The following is a 25,206-nucleotide window of genomic DNA, read 5'->3' as shown; positions in this document are numbered from 1 at the left end:
TTATAAGTGATAGGATTTATAATCATCTGGAAAGGAATAATTTGATTAGAGATAGTCAACATGGTTTTGTGACGGGTAGGTCGTGCCTCACAAACCTTATTGAGTACTTTGAGAAGGTGACCAAACAGGCGGATGAGGGTAAAGCAGTTGATGTGATGTATATGGATTTCAGTAAAGCGTTTGATGAGGTTCCCCACGGGAGGCTATTGCAGAAAATACGGAGGCAAGGGATTCAGGGTGATTTAGCAGTTTGGATCAGAAATTGGCTGGCTGATGGTTGGTGGGAAATGTTCAGACTGGAGTCCAGTTACTAGTGGTGTACCACAAGGATCTGTTTTGGGGCCACTGCTGTTTGTCATTTTTATTTATTTTTAAAAAAATTTAGATTACCCAATTATTTTTTCCAATTAAGGGGCAATTTAGCGTGGCCAATCCACCTACTCTGCACATTTTTGCGTTGTGGGGGTGAAACCCACGCAGACACGGGGAGAATGTGCAAACTCCACACGGACAGTGACCCATAGCCGGGATCGAACCTGGGACCTCGGCGCCGTGAGGTGGCCTAGGCCACCGTGCTGCCCCGTTTGTCATTTTTACAAATGACCTGGAGGAGGGCGTAGAAGGATGGGTGAGTAAATTTGCAGATGACACGAAAGTCAGTGGAGTTGTGGACAGTGCAGAAGGATGTTACAAGTTTGGAGGGACATAGATAAGCAGCAGCGCTGGGCTGAGGTGTGGCAAATGGAGTTCAATGCGGAAAAGTGTGAGGTGATTCATTTTGGAAGGAATAACAGGAAGACAGAGTATTGGGCTAATGGTAAGATTCTTAGTAGTGTGGATGAGCAGACAGATCTCGGTGTCCATGTACGTAGATCCCTGAAAGTTGCCACCCAGGTTGAGAGGGTTGTTAAGAAGGCGTACAGTGTGTTAGCTTTTATTGGTAGAGGGATTGAGTTTAGGAGCCGTGAGGTCATGTTGCAGCTGTACAAAACTCTGGTGCGGCCGCATTTGGAGTATTGCGTGCAATTCTGGTCGCCGCATTATAGGATGGATGTGGAAGCATTGGAAAGGGTGCAGAGGAGATTTACCAGAATGTTGCCTGGTATGAAGGGAAGATCTTATGAGGGAAGGCTGAGGGACTTGAGGCTGTTTTCGTTAGAGAGAAGAAGGTTAAGAGGTGACTTAATTGAGGCATACAAGATGATCAGAGGGTTAGATAGGGTGGACATTGAGAGCCTTTTTCCTCAGATGGTGATATCCAGCATGAGGGGCCATAGCTTTAAATTGAGGGGAGATAGATATAGGACAGATGTCAGAGGTAGGTTCTTTACTCAGAGAGTAGTAAGGGTGTGGAATGTCCTGCCTGCAACAGTAGTGGACTTGCCAACACTAAACGCATTCAAATGGTCATTGGATAGACATATGGACGATAATCGAATAGTGTAGATGGGCTTTAGAGGGGTTTCACGGTCGGCGCAACATCGAGGGCTGAAGGGCCTGTACTGCGCTGTAATGTTCTATCTGAGTGTGGAAGGTAAAAGGTTTGTCTGTTCTGTCTGTGAGGGAAGATTTCAGGTCTCAGTGTGACTGGAAAAGTCCCGAGATTCACGAACCCTGGTTAGACCAAACCTGGAGAACTGTGTTCAGTTCCAGGGCAACAAACCTGAGGAAGGATAGAGTGGCCTCGGAGGGAGTGTAGCACAGATTTACCTGAGTGATATCTGAACCCTCCGGGGTTAAATTACAAAACTAAATTACACAAAAGAGTCAGAGACATGATGGCACAGAGAACGGCATTCGGCCCATTGATTCCATGCTAGCTCTCTGGAGCAATCCAGTCGGTCCCATTCTCCTGTTCTCCGTATTGTCGTTATTGTCGCAGGTTTATTTCCCTCAGATTCAATTTCCTTTTGAAATCAAATGATTCATTGTATCTATTTTCAAACTCCCTCATAGGCAACACATTTCAGGTCATTGCCACTCGCTGTGTAAAAACATATCTCATATCACCTGATATCTCCTGTACCTTTTACATACAAACTAGGAGCAGGCCACTCGGCCCCTTGAGCCTGCTCAGCATTCAATAAGATTGCGGCTGATCTCATTCTAACCTCCACTCTACATTCCTCCTTAGCCCTGATGACCTTTCACCCCCTTGCCCATCAAGAATCTATCCTGCTCTGCCTTAAAAATATTCAAGAAGTCTGCTTCCACTGCCTTTTAAGGACACGAGTTCCAAAGTCTTACAACCCTCAAGAGAATCTAAAATCCTCATCTCCAGCTTAAATGGATGACCCCTCATTTTTCAACAGTGACCCCTTGTTCCAGATTCTCCCACAAGAGGAAACATCCTCTCCACATCCACCCTGTCAAGACCCCTCAGCATCTTATATCGTTCAATCCAAGTTTTACCCGAAACTTTAAATCTGTGTCCCGGCTGCTTGTACGATCAGTGAATGGAAACAGAGTTTCTTTGTCCACCCGATGGAAATCTGGAATAATCTTGTGTCCCTGAATCAAATCTCCCCTCAACCTCCTTTGCTGGAACCATTCTGGTAAATCTCCTCTGTACCTTCTCCAAGAACCTTCCCATTCTTCCTGAAGAGTGGTGACCAGAGATTTATAAAGATTCCGAAGAATTCCTACAGTGCAGAATCATACACTTTACAGTTCAGCGGGAGGCCATTCAGCCCAAGGAGTTTGCACTGGCCCTTGGAAAGAGCACCCTACTTCAGTTTAAGCCCATGCCTCCACCTTGTCCCCGTAACCCAGTAACCCCAATTAACCTTTGGGGCAATTTATCATGGCCAATCCACCTAACCTCATCTTTGGACTGTGTGAGGAAACCAGAGCACCCGGAGGAAATCTACGCAGGCACGGGGAGAAAAGGCAAACTCCACAGAGGCAGTCACCCGAGACTGGAATTGAGTCCGGAACCCTGGAGCTGTGAGGCAGTAGTGCTAACCACTGTGCCACACTATAGCCCCACCTAACATGCACATCCCTGGGCACTAAGGGGCAATTTATCAAGGCCAATCCTCCTAATTTGCCCGTCTTTGGATTGCGGGTGGAAATCCACGCAGGCGGGGAGACAGTGCAATCTCCACTCACAGTCGCCAAGGTCGGAATTGAACCCGGGTCCCTGGCAATGTGAGGCAGCAGTGCTAATCACTGTGAGGCAGCAGTGCTAATCACTGTGAGGCAGCAGTGCTAATCACTGTGAGGCAGCAGTGCTGATCACTGTGAGGCAGCAGTGCTGATCACTGTGAGGCAGCAGTGCTAATCACTGAGGCAGCAGTGCTGATCACTGTGAGGCAGCAGTGCTGATCACTGTGAGGCAGCAGTGCTGATCACTGTGAGGCAGCAGTGCTAATCACTGTGAGGCAGCAGTGCTAATCACTGAGGCAGCAGTGCTAATCACTGTGCCACTAGAAGCATAGCTACCCTGTTTCGGTATCAATATTTCTAATTATGAAGCTCAAGAGCGAATTTGCTTTGCCAACTGCTCTCTTAATGTGCCTTGGAGATATATAAAATTCCTCTTCACCTCTTTCACTCTCCTCCCAAAGAGGCAGTTTAGTTTTTGTGACAATCCAGCCGTTTTCATGGTTGCTTTTTCCCAGTGCCGTCCCCACAAATGACCAGGTTCATTCAGCTCAATTTCACAACCTGCCTTTGTGTTTTTGTGGGTTCTCTCTCACTCCCTATTTTCTGTTTTCAATCAGTTTCACAGGGTGTTCGAAGGGGAGGCTTCAAAGTCCAGAAACTCAGACCAAGCATCACATCAGGATCTGAGAGAGTCCTCAATTTATCATATCCTGAATATCATCAATCATGGAAGGAAAAAGCATCGTTCACAGTGCGGGGAAACCGTACACGTGTTGTGTGTGTGGACGAGGATTCACTCGATCAACAGGCCTCACAAGCCACAAATGCAGTCACACTGAGGAGAAACTGTGGAATTGTGCGGAGTGTGGGAAAGGATTCACTTACCCATCCCACCTGGAAACTCATCGACGCCGTCACACTGGGGAGAGACCATTCACCTGCTCCAAGTGTGGGAAGGGATTCACTGAGTCATCTAATCTGTCCGTACACCAGCGAGTTCACACTGGGGAGAGGCCATTTAACTGCTCCAAGTGTGGGAAGGGATTCACTCAGACATCGGCCCTGCTGAGACACCAGCGAGTTCACACTGGAGAGAGACCATTCACCTGCTCCGACTGTGGGAAGGGATTCACTGAGTCATCTAATCTGTCCACACACCAGCGAGTTCACACTGGGGAGAGGCCATTCACCTGCTCCGACTGTGGGAAAGGATTTACTGTTTCAGCCAACCTGCTGAGACACCAGCGAGTTCACACAGATGAGAGACCGTTTCAATGCCCAGACTGCGGGGAATGCTATAAAAGTTCTGGGGATCTGATGATCCATCAACGTGTTCACACTGACGAGAGACCGTTTAGGTGCTCTCACTGTGGGACTGGGTTCAGACGATCATATCAGCTCACTGTACATCAGCGAATTCACACTGGGGAGAGACCATTCATCTGCTCCGAGTGTGGGAAGGGATTCACTCAGTCATCCACCCTGCTGAGACACCAGCGCATTCACACTGGGGAGAGACCATTCATCTGCTCTGAATGTGGGAAGGGGTTCACACAGTCTGCCCAACTCGCCTCACACCAACGTGTTCACTCTGATACGAGACCTTTTTAAATGTTCCGCCTTTGAGAAGAGCTTTAAAGGCAAAATGGACCTGCTGATTCACCAGCGCAGTCACACTGGAGAGAGGCCGTTCACCTGCTCAATGTGTGGGAAGGGATTCACTCAGCATTCCCTCCAGCTGAAACACCAGCGCATTCACAGCAGGGAGACATTATTCATCTGCTCTGTGTGTGGGAAAGGATTCTAGCGTTCATTCACCCTGCAGAAACACCAGCGAGTTCACATGAGGTTGGATTCTGTTATTGCTGCTGTTAATCACATCCAGGACTGAGCCGTGTTCATTCTGACAGTTGGAGTTTGTTTCAGTTGATGTTAATCATTCCTGTGACTCGGCCGGAGTTTAATATTCTGGATATAGATTAATAAAAGTAGCCTTGTGTTAACGACAGTGTTCCAGTCCTTGATTTCTCTCAGATAGGGGCTGGTTTAGCACAGGGCTACATCCCTAGCTTTGAAAGCAGACCAAGGCAGGCCAGCAGCACGGTTCAATTCCTGTACCAGTCTCCCCGAACAGACGCCAGAATGTGGCGACTAGGGGCTTTTCACAGTAACTTCATTTGAAGCCTATTTGTGACAATAAGCGATTTTCATTTTCATTTTCAGATAAGAGGAGACTGATTGATGTCCTGTTACCGACTGTTCCATTGTTGGTTCTTTTCTGATTTGTTTTGAATGATGTAGTAAAGAGTAAGACCAGAGAGAAAGGTAAGAATATGGGAAATGATAAACAGACTGGCAGGAGGAGACGGAGAGAACACATTTAAAATTACATCAGATAAACGCTACAAAAATAATAAAAGAACAAAACCAAAGGCTCTGCAGCAAAACACAAGTAGCATTTGAAACAAAACTGATGAATTGGCAGCACCTAGAAATAAGTAAGTACGATCTGATGGCCATTCAGAGAAATAGATTGGGCCTGAATTGTTTTATATTCATTCGTGGCATGGGGGCCAGTCCAACATTTATTGCCCATCCCTCATTTCCCTTCAAAAGGTGGTGGTGAGCTGAATATTGTAGTGTATGTGAAATTTAGGAAGGACAGAAATCTCGGAAACGGTGGAAGAGCAGCTCTGTTAATTATTGATGCTGTTGGTACATTAGACAGGGATGACCTAAGCTCAGGAAAACAAGATGTAGGAGTGGTTTGGTTTGAGATGAAAAATGCTAAAGGCAAGAATTTACTTCTGGGAGTGATGTGCAGGCCTCCTAATTGTAACGACACAGTAGGACAGAGTGTAAAGGAAGAGATAATGGGAGTCTGTCGGAAAAGGTACAGCAATAATCAAGGGGGATTTTAGTCTACTTATAGACTGGAAACATCAGATTGTTGAAGGTAGCATAGATGAGGAGTTCACAGAATGTTCTTGCAATAGTTTCTACAATCAGCACATTTTGGAGCCAACCAGAGGGCAGGTTACACCAGGCTGGGTATTGTGCAGCAAGGATTAATTGATAACCTCTTGGTGAAGGCATCCCCAGGTAACAGTGATCATAATATGATTGAATTTGACATGCAGTTTGAGGGGAAGAAGATTGAGTCCAAGACGAGTAAGTTAAGCTTCAATAAGAGCAATTATGAGGGTATCAAAGCAGAGCTAGCTTAAAATGAACTTTCAAATGAGCTTGTGTGTCAGGTCAATAGAGATTCAGTAGCAGACATTGAAAGAGATATTTCAGTATAAACAGAATAGATACATTCTAGTGAGAATGGAAAATTCCAAGGGGAGGGCCCAGCATCTCTCTTTAACTAAAAAAGTTAAAGACATATCAATGTTTTTTACAAAGCATGTAACAGTGCAAAGGCAGATTTCGGGTCAGAACATTGGGCAGAATATAAAGCATAGAATATAAACACAAAAATATTAATAAGGAGGGGATAATTAGGCTGAACAGCTGGCTTATAAAGCAGAAAAAGCCAGCAGTGGGGGAGCAATTCACGTACCGGCCTCCCCGAACAGGCGCCGGAATGTGGCGACTAGGGGCTTTTCAAAGTAACTTCATTGAAGCCTACTCGTGATAATAAGCAATTATTATTATTAGAGTACCAGAGAAAGCTGGCTAGAAATATAAAGACAGAGTTTCTATAGATATTTGTGTAAGTAAATAATTCAAGTGTTGATTCTCCGGAAAGCTCATCTGGGAAATGAACAATGAAAAGTAAGGTTTTGGCAAATGAATTGATCAGGTATGGAGGAATCAAATGACATCCCGGAAATATCCGTAAATCAGGAAGGAATGGAAAGAAAATTGCAACCACCACGGAAGTGGTAATGAGCAATGTTTTGAGTCTGCAGGCTGACAAAATCCCGGGTTCGGACGGACTTCACCATAAGGTCTTGAAAGAAGCAGCTAATGAGAGAGTTGATGCACTCGTTTCATTGTCCAAAATTCACAAGATACAAGGAAGATCCTATTAAATTGGAAAATAATGTAACTCCTTTATTCACAAAGGGAGGGGGACAGATGGCTGGAAACTACAGGCCAGTTAGCCTGACATCAGTCATAGGGAACATGTTAGAAGCTATTATTAAAGATGCTATGTCAGATCTCTCAGAAAAATTCAAGGCAATCAGGCACTGTCAACATGGTTTTGTGAAAGGAAAACCACGTTTAACCAATTTATCAGAGTTACTTGATGGACCACATGACTGTAGATACAGGGGAACGGGTGACTGTATTGTCCTTAGATTTCCAGAAAGCATTTGATAAGTTGTCATATCAAAGGTTATTGTAGAAAATAAAAACTCAGGATATAAGGGGTAACATACTAGCTTGGACTGAAGATTGGTGAACCAGTGGGAAACAAAGAGTGGACATAAATGGGTATTTTTCTGATTGGTGGGACGTGATGAGTGGTGTGTCACAGGGATCAGTACGGGAGACTCAACTTATTATCATTTATATAAATGACTTGGATAAAGTTACTGAAGGTTCTGTTGCTAAATTTGCAGATAACACAAAGAAAGGTGGGACACTAAATTGTGAGGAATGCAAGACAGCCACATAGGGACATAGATAGGCTAAGTGAGTGGGCAAAGGCCTGGCAAATGGAGTATAATGTGGGAAAATGTGAAAATGCCCATTTTGTGAGGAAGAATAAAATAGGCATATTGTCCAAATGGTGAGAGACTTTCAGAGTTCTGAGACACAGAGGGACCGAGGTGTTATTGTACATTAATCACAAAAGGCGAGCATGCAGCTACAGCAAGTAGTTAGGAAAGCTAATAGACTGTTATTGTGAGGGGAATTGAATACAAACTGGGGAGGTTATGCTTCAGTTATACAGGGCATTGGTGAGACTGCATGTGGAGCACAGGGTACAGTATTGGTCTTACTTTTTAAACAAATCCAATTGAGGGGCAATTTAGCATGGCCAATCCACATGCCCTTCACATCTTTGGGTTGTGGGGGCGACACCCATGCAGACACGGGGTTTCCCAAGATGGCTCCGGAGTATGGAGACTCTCTGTGAGCTCCTTCCCTCTGTCCCTTTCTTTTATTTCCGATCAGCGTTCTGACCTACTAAAACTATTTTCCTCTTATATAATTCCGCACTCTAACCAATCATTGTTTTGTCGATGTACCATTTGTCATTGTTTCCTGTTGATTATTCTTGTGTCTACTATGTACGTACTGTGTACGCTCCTCGGCCGCAGAAAAATACTTTTCACTGTACTTCAGTACAAGTGACAATAAATCACATCAAATCAAAATCATATATATATATATATGATGGAAATTTCAGGAGGGTCAATAATAAGGAATATTTATTCCAGCCATGAAATTTTTTTCCCCACTGTCCAGTGTAACCATTTTGGATGCGGATGGAAAACAGTTACATAGATGTTTGTCAGCACAAATTGTAAATGGATAAAGTCTATATCCGGACCAGTTGTGCAAAAGTCTGCACCGTACAAGATCAGTCTTTTTGAACATTGAACATTGAACAGTACAGCATAGAACAGGCCCTTCAGCCCTCGATGTCGTGCCGAGCAATGATCACCCTACTCAAACCCACGTATCCACCCTATACCCGTAACCCAACAAGCCCCCCCCCTTAACCTTACTTTTTAGGACACTACGGGCAATTTAGCATGGCCAATCCACCTAACCCGCACATCTTTGGACTGTGGGAGGAAACCGGAGCACCCGGAGGAAACCCACGCACACACGGGGAGGACGTGCAGACTCCACACAGACAGTGACCCAGCCGGGAATTGAACCTGGGACCCTGGAGCTGTGAAGCATTTATGCTAACCACTATGCTACCGTGTCTTATACTGCCTTATATTAGTATGAAATTCAAACATTTGATTAAGTTGTCAACATAACTGCTACTTTGTGACGGTTTCTTTCACTAATTCTCACAAATGGTTCAAACCACTAGTTTATTAACGCTAAAATTATGACATAAATGAAAGAGGGTGCAATAGGTCCATATTTACCTTATTTAGAGGCTTGAGATTTTACATATTTAAACAGTAATGGGAGTACTTGGATTCTGCTGGCCTGTAAGTTTTAACTAGTGTGGTATCAGTGTCGATCCTATACCTAAACTTCCTCAAGTAACAATATAAAAAGCTGACAAAAACCATCTGATGGCATCAAATCAATTGAAGGAGCATTTACGCATCCTGTGCTTGTAAAATTAAAAGAACATTCAGCATGGAATAGTTTCATTTCCATCTACTGAACTTCAATTTTACAAAACCAGAGAAGAACAACACCACCAAATGCATCACTTTCATCTTTTATTTTGAAATTGTATGAGCAAATTGTTCATCATGATCAAGGTGAGAAATGGTGATTTAATTGCTGGCTGTGCACTCTTCCATCTTTGGTTTTTGGCATAAACGATCGGCAAACATTCCCAAAGTCAGGTAGAGCAGATTTGATTCCGAGCACAGTTCCCCGCAATGGGCCATACTTCTCACTCCGAGCAACAATCTGCACCTTGTAAATACATGTTTAAGCACATGGTTGATGCATCACTTGCTGAACCAGGGTTGAAGCATAATTTTGGCTTCAAGATCTGACTTGCTGTTAGGTACGTTAAAGTAAACTTTAAAGTCTCCCGGCCAGCCAGCAAATACTATAATCAAATTCATGACGCATCTATTTATGTTACAATCACATCCTGTTAAATCACTTAACAAAAACGGCGCTGAATGTAATCACTGAAAGCTACATCCTGTTGTGCTATTGGCATTACTTTCACTATTGCATGCATTAGGTAGGTTAGTACCAACAATTCGCTTGTCTGTCAGCAGACTGGATAACGTGTGAATCTCTTCCCACTCTTGGGGCAGGTAAATGACCTCTCCCCAGTGTTAACCCGCTTGTGTGTCAGCAGGCTGGATGACTGAGTGAATGTCTTCCCACACTGGGAGCACGTGAACAGCCTCTTCCCAGTGTGAATTTGCTGGTGTACAGTGAGGTCAGATGATGTCTTGAACCCAGTCCCACAGTAAGAGCACCTGCTCATAAAACCATCCCCTGCAGGTTCCACTCCAATACACGCACTGTCCGAACTTGTCTGAAATTCAGTACTGGAGGAGCAGAAATTTCCTCTTTAAATATTGAGAAGACTAAACCCTTCCGTCCTCTCTGCAAATTCCACTCCCTCACCAGCAACTCCATCCCTGTCCCTGCTAAATGTCTGAGGGAGAAGGAGCCTGTTCACAACCCCGGTGAAATATTTCCCCCCTGTTGAACTTCCGAACACATATCCACATAATCACCAAGATCACCTATTTCAACCTCAGCAACACAGCCTGACTCCGCCTTGGTGTCTTTTTATCTGCTGCAGAAACCATCACTCATTCTTTTATTACCTCTCGACCAAATTATTTTAATGCATTCACAGTCAGCCTCCAATGTTAAACAACCCCCTGCATCCCATCCAAAACTCTGCTACCCATGGGTTTACTCACAAGTCTTGTTTACCCATCCCCTTGCTGACTGATCTACAAATGATTCCCTTTCATAAGCACCGAAAGTTGAAATTTCTCATTCTTCTATTGCTATAGTTGTGATCATCCTGATCTCTGTAATCGCTTGAAGTTCTCTGCCCTCATTTAATTCCGGCCAGTACAGCATTCCTTATTTTTCTGACGCTCCATCATTACTGGGCTACAAGCTCTGAAATTTCCTCCTTAAAACTCTGCGACTCTGTAACTCAATTTCCTCTGTTGAGATTCTCCTCAAAGCTAATACTGTATGTCCTCTGTGGCTCAGTGCTAATTGTTATTTTGTAACGTTTCTGGTCAAGGCACAATACAAATACGAATAATTGTCACTGCCCTGGACATATATCATTGCTGCCTTATAAATACTCAGAGAGAAACAGTTTTATGGACATTCTGACACGAAGAAACATTTAAAAATTTTTGCCCCCATCAATGATGGCGACTGCGCTCTGCTGCCCCAGTAAAGATGGCGAGTGCGTATGCGCATTGCTGTCAGTGCGCAACAAAGATGGCGGCCGCTCAGTCCTGTCGAAAAGCTGCAGCTTCTGCTCAGGTCACCGGCTGGTTTTCAAAGGATTAAATTGTTGCCTCCGTGAAGGAGGCTTCTTGCTGAATGTTCAGGATTCTCTCCTCCGGATCATCGACCCTCTTCATGGTGTTTTACAGCTGGGCCTCATGAGCTCACAGATATTGAGTCAGCACACTCAGCCTCTGGTCAATAACACGGATAATGTCGGCAGTCATCATTTTCACCGCCTCCCGGAGCCTTGGGGAGCGCGGGGGTCGCGAGACCTCCCCAGGGTCAGGCCACCATGTGGAAAAAGCAGCTCCATCCCCGCTGAATCCACCTGCGCTGCTTTATCAACGGATTTCTTGACTTTTTCCGGCATAATCCGACCAGGGACATAATAACAAATATTAATTCAAAGATTATGTAAATGAGTGCGAGGCAATCAGGGTAAGTGATGAATTATAGGTGTGTGGTGCCAGAACCTGCGGAAAAGCAGCTGCTTTCGTGTCACGTGGTTCCCCCGCCCCCCAAACAGATTTCTAATTAATGAGGATGTCCAGGGTTATGGGAAACTGGCAGATAAATGGAGAGAAAGCTGAGATGAGGTGTTTCTGTCCTGTACTGATAGGGATGAATTTTGTTAAATGTTTTCACAGGATACTCCATGAGGAGGAATTACAGCAGAAACCTCAAACGTCACGATCTGATAGTCACTGGATTCCCTGGAACCTGAAGATCATCGGCCTTTCAATCTCGGAGAAATGTTTGCCCGAACTGTCAGCTAAAGATTTAAAACATCAGTGTGACTGAAAAAGCACCGAGATACACAAACACACACCCGAGTGAGTGTGTTCCAGTGAACTTACTGTGGAAAGAGCTTTAACCAGTTACACAGCCTGAATAAACATAACATTCACAGCAGTGAGAGACCATACCTGTGTTGTGTCTGTGGAGGAGGCTTCAACTGATTGTCCAACCTGAGAGACACGATACCCAAAACATGGAGAAACCGTGGAAATGTGGGGACTGTGGGAAGGGATTCCGAGCCCCATCAGAGCTGGAAACTCATTGACGCATTCACACTGGGGAGAGGCCGTTCTCCTGCTCCCCGTGTGGGAATGGATTTACTGAAGTATACAGTCTGCAGGCACACCAGCGAGTTCACACTGGGGAGAAGCCATTCGCCTGCTCTCAGTGTGGGAAAGGATTTTGTGATTCGTCCCGCCTATTGAGACACCAGCTAATTCACACCGGGGAAAGGCCGTTCATTTGCACGCAGTGTGGGAAAGGATTTACTGAACTATACAGTTTGGAGAAACACCAGCGAGTTCACACTGGCAAGAGGCCATTCACCTGCTCTCAGTGTGGGAAAGGATTTTGTGATTCGTCCCGCCTATTGAGACACCAGCGAATTCACACCGGGGAGAAGCCATTCACCTGTTCTCAGTGTGGGAAAGGATTTACTCAATTATCCACCCTACAGAAACACCAGCGAGTTCACACTGGGGAGAGGCCGTTCACCTGCTCTCAGTGTGGGAAGGGATTCACTCAGTTATCTCACCTGCAGTCACACCAGCGAGTTCACACTGGGGAGAGGCCATTCACCTGTTCCCAGTGTGGGAAAGGATTTTGTGATTCATCTCGCCTATTAAGACATCAGCTAATTCACACCGGGGAGAGGCCGTTCATTTGCACGCAGTGTGGGAAAGGATTTACTGAACTATACAGTTTGGAGAAACACCAACGAGTTCACACTGGCAAGAGGCCATTCACCTGCTGTCAGTGTGGGAAGGGATTCACTCGGTTATCTCACCTGAAGACACATCAGCGAGTTCACACTGGGGAGAGGCCATTCGCCTGCTCCGTCTGTGGGAATGGATTCAGACAGTTATCCATCCTGAAGACACACCAGCGACTTCACACTGGTGAAAAGCCATTCACCTGCTCTCAGTGTGGGAAGGGATTCACTCGGTTATCCACCCTGCGGACACACCAGCGAGTTCACACTGGGGAGAGGTCGTTCACCTCTCACTGTGAGACAGGAGTGCATGTTTCATCGGACCTGCTGTGATACCAACAATTTCACAATTGAAATGAAATGAAATGAAAATGAAAATTGGTTATTGTCACGAGTAGGCTTCAAATGAAGTTACTGTGAAAAGCCCCTAGTCGCCACATTCCGGCGCCTGTTCGGGAAGGCTGTTATGGGAATCGAACCGTGCTGCTGGCCTGCCTTGGTCTGCTTTCAAAGCCAGCGATTTAGCCCAGTGTGCCAAACAGCAATCGATTACAGGGTTGGATTCTGCTGTGATTGTTTCTGCTCTACAGCCAGGACTGCATTTTTTTTATTCTGTCAGGTGGTCAGTGGGGATGGTCGGAGGGTTTCTTTCTGCTGGACTGGCCGGTCTCACCACTTTGCCTCCAGTGGGCTGATGCTCTTTGAGCCTTGTTGCTAATACCTGGCTTCAAATTGCACAAGGATCACAGAGTGAAAGGGTGTTTGGAAGTTTGAAGATATTTTGTTTCCGTTTCTGTTTCAAACCCCTCAAAGCCACATTTCCATGGAGCTGGACCCTGGTGGTTACAAGGTTCTTTTGTTTAATTTATCTGGGTGTTCCTCACAGAAGAAACCTATCAGGGTGTGAGGGGTAAGTTGTCTGAGGTGGACTGGTAAACTGATTGGTACAGGGAATACCTAATATTTAAGGGGGTTGGTTTGCTCAGTTAGCTGGACGACTGTTTGTGATGCAGAGCAAAGCCAACAGTGAGGATTCAACTCTCATACTGGCTGACTTTATTCATGAAGGCTCCACCTTCTCAATCAGGCCCCTCGCCTGAGGTGTGTTGACCCTCGCTTTAAACCGCCTCCAGTCAGCTCTCTCTCGGTCAAAGAGGAGAATAGCCTATGGCCCTCTGGGATTTTTGTGACTTTTATTTCACATTATTATGGGCCAGGGTTGAGAGAACATCAAAGTTTGTTTTTCCTCTGGAAGGTAACTCAACAATTTATCCCAATTTTTAAGAACATCCTCGTTTTCCAATTTAATTTGAGGGATGTCAAGCCTTTCAAAGTGCCTTTTAAGCATATTCACATGACACGCGGTGAGTTTTCCTTCTATCTGGCGTTCTTCCCACATAATTCACCTCACTTAATTTCCTTTCAATCTGATAAGGTCCACAAAACCTTGCTTTTAAAGGTTTACCTACCACTGGTAACAATAGTAAAACTTTATCTCCACTGGCAAAACTACAAACTTTTGCTTTCTTGTCCGCTACCCGTTTCATCACATTTTGTGCAACTTTGAAATGTTGTCTAGCCAATTCCCCTGCTCTATTTAATCATTCCCTAAAATTTGACATGTAATCCAATAATGTAAGTTCAAATTGCTCACTCACCAATTTTTCCTTAATCAATTTAAGTGGTCCTCTTACCTCGTGATCAAAAATTAGTTCAAAAGGACTGAATTTGGTTGACTCATTAGGTGCATCCCTAATTGCAAACAGTACGAATGGAATTCCTTTGTCCCAATCCTCTGGATAATCGTGACAATAAGCCCTCAACATTGTCTTTAATGTCTGATGCCACCTTTCTAAGGCTCCCTGTGATTCTGGATGGTACACAGTTGATTTAAATTGTTTTATTCCTGAGCAATCCATAACTACTTTGAATAACCTTAAGGTAAAATTTGATCCTTGATCCAATAGTATTTCTGTGGGTAGTCCATATCTAGGAAAGAATTTAAGTAACTCCATCACAATCTTTCTAGCTGTAATTTTGCATACTGGAATGGCCTCTGGGAACGTAGTAGACACATCCATTATAGTCAAAAGATATTGATTCCCACTAATACCCTGGAATGGGTATTAAGGGCACTGGTTTTATCACTGCTTGAGGTTTCCCTATCACTTGGCATGTGTGATATGGTCGACAAAATTTAACTACATCTTTCTGCAGTCCAGGCGAATAAAAATGTTTTTGGATTTTAGCTTGACTTTTCCTTACTCCCAAATGACCTCCATCTGGTTCCTCATGTGCTACTCACAACATCTCCTTTCTATACCCTACCGGCAATACCACGTGATGAACGTCTGCCCACTTTTCATCCGCCTGCATATGTAAAGGTCTCCATTTTCTCATCAAGACATCATTTTTACGGTAATAACACTCTGGTATACACTCAGATTCCTCTTCCGTATATGCTTTCTGATACGTCCGTTTTATTTATCTATCTTTCTGTTGTAACTCCGCCAATTTTCCTGAACTAAAAATATCCGCCTCATCCTCCACCTGTTCTTGTTCTTTCCCAACCATCTGATCAAAAATCGTTTCTGATCATTGAACTTCGACTTTATCTTCACTCTTTGATTTCTCCTCTTGTCTTAACCTGCGACTTTGCAACCTCGTTGCTACACAATTCAGAAAAATCCCAGGATATACGTCCTTCAACACTTCAGTTGTCTGATTTTCCACTGGCTTATCACCCACAGTAGGCATCACTTCCACCTCCAATCCAGCTATATCATTACCCAAGATAAACTGTATTCCTGGACAAGATAGTTTCTCTTGCTCTTACTATCACTTCACCACTCTTCACTGGACTTTCCAACCTTACCTTATATAATGGAACACTACTCTTCTCACCCTGAATTCCACCTTTTCTGGCAATATTCTTCCCAAATTACATAACTCCTCATCTCTTACCATTAAAGGTTGACTACCTCCCATATCTCTTAAAATTGTGACTTCTTTACCTGCTCCTCCTGATCCACGAGTAAACTTTACCCAGAAGTAAATTATTTAAAGAGATCTGGCACCTTCTTATCAATCACCTCTTGATCAGGCTGTACAATCTTTTGCACCTCCTTCGCTTCACTTGGGCATTCCCTTACCACTTTAACAAACCCCACTGTCCTATCCTGTTTTACCAGCCTTCCCTGTGCTTTTCTTCAACCACCAACATTAACTTTACATGGCCTAGTTTATTACAGTGAAAACATTTAAAACTTTTCATTTCTCTTCCACGTTCCTGAATTTCTTTTTTAATTTGAGGTATACTCTCCTTATTATCTCCCGCCAGATCTCCTTTACCTCTACCACTTGAGTATTTCTCTTTTCCCCAGTTTTGTCGCTCATAGGCTGAAAGTGATGTCGGGAAATCAAGCTTTGATTTATGAACTAATTGATATTCATCTGCCATTTCTGCTGCTAACCTCGCCGTTTTAACCCTCTGCTCTTCCACATGAGTTCTCACTACTTCAGGAATTGGATGTTTTTTTTAAATAAATTTAGAGTACCCAATTATTTTTTCCAATTAAGGGGCAATTTAACATGGCCAATCCACCTATCCTGCACATCTTTTGGGTGAAACCCACGCAGACACGGGGAGAATGTGCAAACTCCACACGGACAGTGACCCAGGGCCGGGATTCGAACCCGGGTCCTCAGCGCCATAGGCAGCAATGCTAACCACTGTGCCACCGTGCTGCCCTAGGAATTGGATGTTTAAAGTCTTCCAAAAGTAGAATTTCTCTGAGAGCTTCATACATTTGGTCATTTTTCATCCACCTATCAAAATTACTCTGTTTGATCCTTTCAAATTCCATGTATGTTTGACCAGGTTCTTTCCTTAAATTTCTAAACCTTTGTCTGTCGGCTTCAGGCACTAGTTTATATGCACCTAAAATGGATTTTTTCACCTCCTCATATGTCCCAGATACCTCCTCCGGTAGTGATGCAAACACTTCACTAGCCCTACCTACCAGCTTTGTTTAAATCAGTAATACCCCCATGTCCAGTGGCCATTTCATTTATTTAGCCACCTTCTCAAATGAAATGAAAAAGGCTTCTACCTCCTTCTCATCAAATCTTGGCAATACTTGGACATATTTAAATAGACCCCCACCAAGCCTTCGACTAAAACGCTCTTTTTCTTTATCCTCATCACCATCCTCCAACTGTATGTTTCCCTTTACATCCGCAAATTTTAACTGACCCATGTTTCATGGCCATTTTCTGAAGTTCAAATTCCCTCTCTTTTTCCCTTTCCTCTCTCTTGTCCTTTTTGTTCTGCTGGGGTTATTCTTTCTTTGTTTCTTTCTTCTCTCTCCTTTTCATTTCCCCTGATCTGTATCTCCCTTTCTCTCCCTTTTTCTCTCATTTCGTATTCAGCTGCTTTAATTCTTTTTCATGTTCAAGTTGCTTTATTTGTAACTGAATTTCTGCCATTTCTACTGAGTCAGACGGTATCTCAGGCAATTTTAAATGCTCAGCTAGTGCCGTAAGTACCTCTACTTTTCGTGTGCTGTCAGGTAACTCTAACTGCAATGTTTTTGCCAAATCTAAAAAGCCTTTTTTTAGTCTCTGTTCATAAGGTACTGCGTGTGACCTTCTCCACCCCCAAAAACGTCCGAGCCTCTGAAAGAGCCATTGTCCACAACACACTCCCTACTAAGTGGAATTCCACACCTCAAAAGCAAACACAAATATGCTTGTCCCTCACTGTCTTTTGAGTTCACTATGCCAACCCAATCACAAAAGATAGACTTTTATCCCGGACTAGCCCCTAATTTATTATGGGTCAGGGTTTAGAGAACACCAAAGTATACCATCGAGTTGAGCTGACCCACAACTGTAAATACATTTTGGTTATGGGGAGCACAAGGGCCCACTTTACAGGTGTGATGTAACAGAGAGATAAAGTATGTTTAAAACAAAACAATGTTTATTCTATGAATCCAGTGAACATTTTATAAACACACAGTAAACAGTTTATCAGCTACCAATGCTGACCCCCCCCCCCCCCCCCACAAAAGATACAGTATTCTATAGATCACCCTTGATAACTTTCCAAACAACATCCACAAGTTAAACCCTTTTAAAATAAAGGCAGCTGGTTTATATTCTCTACAGAAACAGGTTTTACTTTGAAATCATCAAGTAATCTTTAGATTGCAGAGAGAGATCATAACATCTTCTTGCTGTAAATGCAGCTCTTCACCTCTGAAAACGAAACCAAAAACACAGTGCAGCTGCCATCTCAAAAACAAAAGTGAAAGACAGACAGCCCAGCTCCACTCGCACACCGATATCACTGCAGCTATTTGATAAACATCCATTTGTTAAAGGTACATCCACCTGACAACATGTATACAACAAATATAGATTTCTTCAAGGAACAAAAATCCAACAGGAAAAATGATGTAACCGTGACTAACAAGAAAAGTTAAAAGATTCCATGAGATCCATTAGAATTCAGCAAAGGAGGATCAAGAAACTGATGAGAGCAAACTGGGGAGAAACATAAAAACTGACTGGAAAAGCTTCTACAGGAATGTGAAAAGGAAAAGATTAGGAAAGACCAATGTGGGTCCATTCCAGGCAGAGACAGGAAAGTTTATAATGGGGAATGAGGAAATGGCAGAGAAACTGAACAATGTGAGTCTGTCTTCGCAGAGGAAGATGCAGAAATTGTCCCCGAAACACCAGAGAACCAAGGGACTGACAGAGATTAGTATTGGTGAAATAGTCGAACTGGAGAAATTAATGGGGTTGAAAGTTAATAAAATCCCAAAAGCTGATGATCTACATCCCAGAGTGTTGAACGAGGTGGCTGTAGAGATCTCTATTCCTCATTCTAATTTCTCCTGACTCTATCTATAACGGACAAACCTTTGTCTTAGCCAAACGTTTCCTTTTTATGTAGCCATAGAAACTTTTCCAATCCATTTTTATGTATTGTGCCAGTTCACATTCTATTCTGTGGCGGCCTCAAATGGTGTCCAGCAAGGCATGTTGGGAAAAGTGGTCAGGTTTTATGGACAGGCAAATTGCAGAACAGATCAAACAAAGTTGCAGCAAAAGGGTTTACAGACTTCAAAAGATTTTACAGGTTGATGCAAATAACATAAGCAAATGGCCATCCCAGGAACAATAGAATTGTCCTGTCATTCACGCGTCTTTCCAAGTCACAGCGGCACCTAAATTCCTTTGGAAAGCCTACCTGCCCCGAACACTTCCAGGCATGGTCACTGAGTGCCCACCCCAAAATTGACGTGGCAGCCTCTGATTGGACTGGATCGATCAGGCTGATTGATCCATGATCAATTGATTGACAAATGACCAAGAGACCACCCTCCAAAGGGGAGGAAATTCAAGCAGCGAAGGGGCGCCGTCAGAGACCAGTTAACCTTAATCAGACATTCCGAGGCAGCGTACAGTAATCGGATCCAGGTGACAGAATGCGACCCGAACCCGAAAGCTCGCAGAGTCCCGAGCAAATACTCGTGCCCCACCCTGTTGAACACCTTCTGGTCAAGAGACAGGAAGGCGCTCGACATACCAGATCTCTGCTTTGGACTCAAGGAGCAGCCCCAGATTTCCCCAGCTCTCCAGGGCCAGCCGCACGCAATCCCGGTAACCATGATGCTTTTGAAAAATGCCCTGAGCTCCCCTGAGGGGATGAGGGGAGACTCTGTGCCGGGCATGAGGGCGCCCTCTGCCTCACTGCGGAGAGCATCTAAATCCTCCTCCTCGCCTGCCACTGAACAGCCTTCCTCCTGCGAGCAGTCACTGTCTGAGCCCGAGCCCCCCGCCACGTGGAGTGTGGCCGGCGCTGTGGGCCCGCTGTCTAGCCCTTGGCCCGAGTTGATCCAGGGCTGTTTTAGCACAGGGCTAAATAGCTGGCTTTTAAATCAGACAAAGGCAGGTCAGCAGCACGACTGAATTCTCGTACCAGTCTCCCCGAACAGGCGCCAGAATGTGGCGATTCGGAGCTTTCCACAGTAACTTCATTTGAAGCCTACTTGTGACAATAAGCGATTTTCATTTCATCCCACCCCCAGGATCATCCTCAGGCGGGTTCCCTGCAGCTCCCCCCACGATTCAGCGTCCGTGGATGGCGGCGGCTCGGACCCCGCCTTCGTCGTCGATGCCAGACCCCAGGAACAGCTCCGGGATGGAACATGGCATCATCTGCTTGGGTGTTGTGAGCGGGGAGCCTTCCTCGCCGTTGCCCGCCCATGACCCGAATATACAAGGACACTGGTGGCTGCCGCCAGTCCCAGGCGATGAACAAAAGGTGACCGAGGAGTAAAACTGGACCGGGCGGAACGAGCCCTCGGGGGTCACGTCTCTGCCCGGCCCCGGGGCTGCCTGATCAGTAGCTCAGGCGCTCAGTAGTTCAAAGCAGCTCAGGCGCTTTGGCGGCCTAGGAGACGCCTTGACCTTTTTAATGGAGCTGGGCGTCAGGGTGACGGGAATAAACACAGGAGACACCCAACCCCGCTCGCCTGGGGAGGGGGTAGCGAGATCCACCACTTCCTCCAGCCCGGACAGGCGGCAGGCTGATCTCGATGCAGGGTCTCCACTGCTGGAGGGCCCTCGGCAGCGTCGCCCCCCTCCCCGCATCGGCCAGCCCCTGAGATTGTGGCGAGGTTGGAACAGCCTCCAGCCTGGGGACATACACTGGCTCCCCACCGCCCTCCGGAGCCCGTGTGGAGGTCTCTCCAGGCACCTCAGGTTGTTACGAGGAGGAGGCGGTGTCCCGTGGTGAGGCTGCAGCCTCTGAGTTGGTTGGGACAGACATGGGGTCAGTACCCATGATGGGACCAAGGTGCGGATGGGCCTGGTCTGACTGCCGTGCCATCTTCCGTTTGGCCTTTCTAGGCCGCCACAGGTCTAGCCGAGGCTCCCTCTCCCCCCGCCAGCAGCCGCGGTGTTGTCAGGGGCCGGCTGCTGGGCAGACGAAGAGGTGGCAGAGGAGAGGGGAGGTAGTGCCAGTTGCGGCTGCCCTGGGGTGGTGTTGGTGGCAGCCGTTAGGGTGGGGAAATTCCGGCGAATATGCCCCAGCCCTCTGCAGGCATGGCACCGGAGGTCATCCGCAGACCAGAACATTTACTGTCCTCCCCTTGGTGGGAGACCACAAACCCTCCTCTGTGACCTCCTCCCGAGTCAGGCGGACAAAAACCTGATGCCAGAAGGAGTAGACATGGCAGAGGGTGAGGTCCCGCAGGCCGAGCGACAGCGGCGCCACCCCGGTCCTGACCTCCCCCAGTAGGTGGAGATGGGAGAGGAGCTCGATGGGAGGTAGGGTGGGACATTTGAAAGAACCACACGTTTGGTGGTGGCCACCAGTGGGTCCACCACCATGCGTGTCCCGCTCACCATGAGCCCCCTTTCCAAGATATGGTGGACCGTCTGCTTGGCCCGCAGGAAAAAGATGGCCTTGCCGTACATCCTGGAGGCGGCTACGATGGCCGAGGGGCCAAAGACCCTGGCCATCGCACGGGTGCACGCCTCAATGGTCATAGTGGGGTTGGGCATAACATTTGACCCTAAGTTGCCGTGTAAGTAGGCGGAAAGGCGAGGGGGGGCTGCTGAGGGTCGAGGGGCTGCCGTCCCTGCATAGGTTCTTGGCTGCCCTGTCCCTGGCAGAGTGGAGGATGCCCCTGGGGTACTGGCCATGCCCACCACTGGTACAATCTGGCTGTGTATCTAAGACCAGGGTAGTAGGGAAAGGGTGGGAGGAGGGGTGATGGACGTGGCACCACAACAGCAGGTGCCACAAGGCAAGGTGCTGCAGGGCAACAGCAGAGCGGGGCAGCGTTCTTCAGCCCTGGAGGAGCCTAAAACAATGTCCCAGGCTGCCCCACACCCACCACAGGCGGTGAAAGGCAGGCGGACGGCGGTCTTCAGCCCTGTGGGGCGCAAAACAAAGCACTTGGTCTTCACAACAGCCCCAGGTGGTCCCACCTCAGGCAGAGGGGCGGGAGGTCAGAGGGCAGCGTCTGCAGTCCCAGGTGGTCCCACCTCAGGCAGAGGGGCGGGAGGATAGAGGGCAGGGTCTGCAGTCCCAGGTGGTCCCACCTCAGGCAGAGGGGTGGGAGGACAGACGGCAGGGTCTGCAGTCCCAGGTGGTCCCACCTCAGGCAGAGGGGCGGGAGGACAGACGGCAGGGTCTGCAGTCCCAGGTGGTCCCACCTCAGGCAGAGGGCAGGGTCTGCAGTCCCAGGTGGTCCCACTCCCAGCTCAGGTAGAGGGGCGGGAGGACAGAGGGCAGCAGGGAGGGGGAGGGGCTGAGACAGGAACAATCAGCGAGTCAGCCTGAGCCTGTGGCCGCTCTCACCATCTGTCACCGTCACAATGCCCGGGTGATTGACGGCAGCTCCGGACCAATAGGAGGAGGTGGTGGGACTAGACGACTGATGAGAGCGGCTGGTCCTCCAACCAATCGGAGTGAATGAGGGGCGGGGCCAGGCTGTGATTGAAGCATGCGCAGTGTGGGTAATGGCGAAGGAGAAGGGTGTGTTTTTCAGATCGGAAATTGGTGAGACGTGATTAACAATATGGAGGGAGCGAGAGATCGTGGGGGTGGGCGGAAACGTTGTGTAAAACTGTTGTGAGCCACAAACCGCGGAAAAAAGTTTCGGGACCCAGTTTGTACTGAGTGGAGCTGCAGCTACTCATTGTGCTCGGGTTAACGGCCGCCATCTTTATTGGATGTGCATCAGGGCGCATGCGCGTTTCTCATCTTTATTGGGCCGATTTTCAATGAGTGGGAGGGGCTTGTTCCCCATTGTTCAGAATGGAGACAACTTGTCCATCAAACTGGATTAGTCTTTGAGTCCCAATGTCTTATTGATGATGCAAAGCGGTGGCAGAGATGGAAAGAAAAGGAAGCCAGTCCTGCTCTCCGGATTTCACTGTCTCATTGGACATCCTGCCCCATGTGTCCAAAGCTCTGCGGCTCTGTTCAGTCACATGAAGACCCAGGGCAGAAATTCACAATCCTGAATCAACATCACCCTCAAATCAGGTGACTGCTGATGATGAGGGACAGTGTGCAGCTGGGGATGATGTGTCGGGCAAGCTGGGTCTGCGAGGACTGCGTTTACTGTAGCAGTGAGAGAGACAGGCTTCCAACACTTGAAGAAATGCAACTCTATTTTATTGAACATAATTTAACTGTGGGTTGACACTATGCTGAGTTGACTGGAGACCTGAGGCAAACCTGACCAAACTATCTTACTACCACATGGTGGATGTTTTAGTTGTTGCTCACAGGCTCTGACTGTCTCAGGCTGCATCCCAAGAGAGCGGGAAAACTAGTGCCCTCTGGCTTTATCGTAGCCATGTCCTGTCAGGCTGCTGTGTTCTGTGTGTTCATTGGTCATCCTGTGTGTCAATCAATGGCTGTCTGTGCACCATCATATACTTGTGTGTATACTATGACAGGGGGCATGACCGGTCATTCTGGATCAGGGAGCAGGAGGGGAGAATGTTGTAAATTTCTATCCTGGACTGACAGTGATTAATTTTGGAAACTCCTATATAGGGGATTAGTAAGGGAGGATTTACACACAGCAAATTTAAACCAGGAGAAATGTTTATCTTTCTTGAATTACATTTCTGGACTGACGGTGATGCCTTTTTGTAAACTTCTTTCACAGGGGCTTAGAAAGGGATTTGCAGACAGGAAACTCACAACCAATCCTCACATCAAATTCTGACAACACTGTTTGAGTTATCAGGACCTGGAGATTATCGACCTTTGTGTGTAAGCATTGAGTTACATATCATTATTACTCACTGTATAAAATGACTACCTCCTATCTCCCCTGTAGATCTTGTTCACAATCTTAAATCTGTATCCCTTTTACTTTGTATTAAAATTATTTTTATTCAAGTTTTTCAATAACAAATTTTCTCCCCACAATTTAAAACAAACAAGGCATGTTTCCACACCAACACAAGAAAAGAACTCACCCCCCCCAAAATAAATAATAACAAAAAACCAACAGCAATACAAGAAAGAAGAAAATAACAACATGGCAAACCCACCGCCGCAAAAACAAACCCCCTAACCATCCCCAAACCACCCCCCCAAGTTGCTGCTGAGACCGACCACTCTCTACCCCTTTGCCAGGAAGTCGAGAAAGGGCTACCACCGCCGGAAGAACCCCTGTACCGACCCCCTCAGGGCAAACTTCATCCTCTCCAACTTGATGAACCCAGCCATGTCGTTGACCCAGGCCTCCGAACTCAGGGGCCGCGTATCCCTCCACTGTAACAGAATCCTGCGCCGGGCTACTAGAGACGCAAAGGCCAGAATGCCGCCTCTCTCGCCTCCAGCACTCCCGGCTCCGAAGCTACCCCAAAGACCGCGAGCCCCCAGCCCGGCTTGACCCTCGACCCGACCACTTCCGACAAAGTCCCCGCCACCCCCTTCCAAAACCACTCCAAGGCTGGACAAGCCCAGAACATATGGGTGGGGTTCGCCGGGCCTCCCGAACCTGTCTTCCCCTCCGAAGAACCGGCTCATCCTTGCCCCCGTCATGTGAGCCCTGTGCAGCACCATGAGCTGAATTAGGCTGAGCCGTGCGCAAGAGGAGGAAGAATTCACCCTCTCCAGGGCGTCCGACCACGTTCTATCTTCAATCTCTTCCCCTAGCTCTTCCTCCCACTTCACTTTGAGCTCTTCTACTGAGGCCTCCTCCTCCTCCTCCTGCATCAGCTGGTAAATACCCGAGATCTTCCCTTCCCCGACCCACGTCCCCGAAAGCACCCTGTCCTGCACCCCCCTTGGCGGCAGCCTGCCTCTTAACAAATGCCCTGACCTGCATATACCTAAAAGCGTTCCCAGGGGGTGGTTCCACTACCCCACCAGCTCATCCAGAGTCGCGAACTTCCCATCCAGGAAGAGGTCCCAAACTGCCTGATGCCTGCCCTGTGCCAACTCTCAAATCCCCCACCCATTCTCCCTGGCGCAAAACGGTGATTACCCCGTATCGGGGCCCAAACTGTGGCCTTCACTTCCCCGCTATGCCGCCTCCACTGTCCCCAGATTTTAAGGGACGCAACCACCACCGGACTCGTAGAGTACTTTGCCGGGGGGAGTGGAAGTGGGGCCGTCACCAAAACCCTGTGTCCCTTTTACAATCTACTAATGGGAACAGGTTTTAAAAATCTTTTGCTGGGTTTGCCGTTGTTGTTTCTGG

At 46.8% G+C, this 25,206-nt stretch overlaps 1 pseudogene; it reads left to right on the top strand.

The window, feature by feature from the left end:
* LOC119961136 overlaps window positions 1-25,206 on the top strand; it is a 49,370-nt pseudogene that overhangs the window by 12,454 nt on the left and 11,710 nt on the right.

This window comes from Scyliorhinus canicula, unplaced genomic scaffold (assembly GCF_902713615.1).
Source record: "Scyliorhinus canicula unplaced genomic scaffold, sScyCan1.1, whole genome shotgun sequence".
NCBI lineage: Eukaryota > Metazoa > Chordata > Chondrichthyes > Carcharhiniformes > Scyliorhinidae > Scyliorhinus > Scyliorhinus canicula.
The sequence above is the reverse complement of the archived record's forward strand: the minus strand, read 5'-3'. Positions and strand labels throughout refer to the sequence as shown.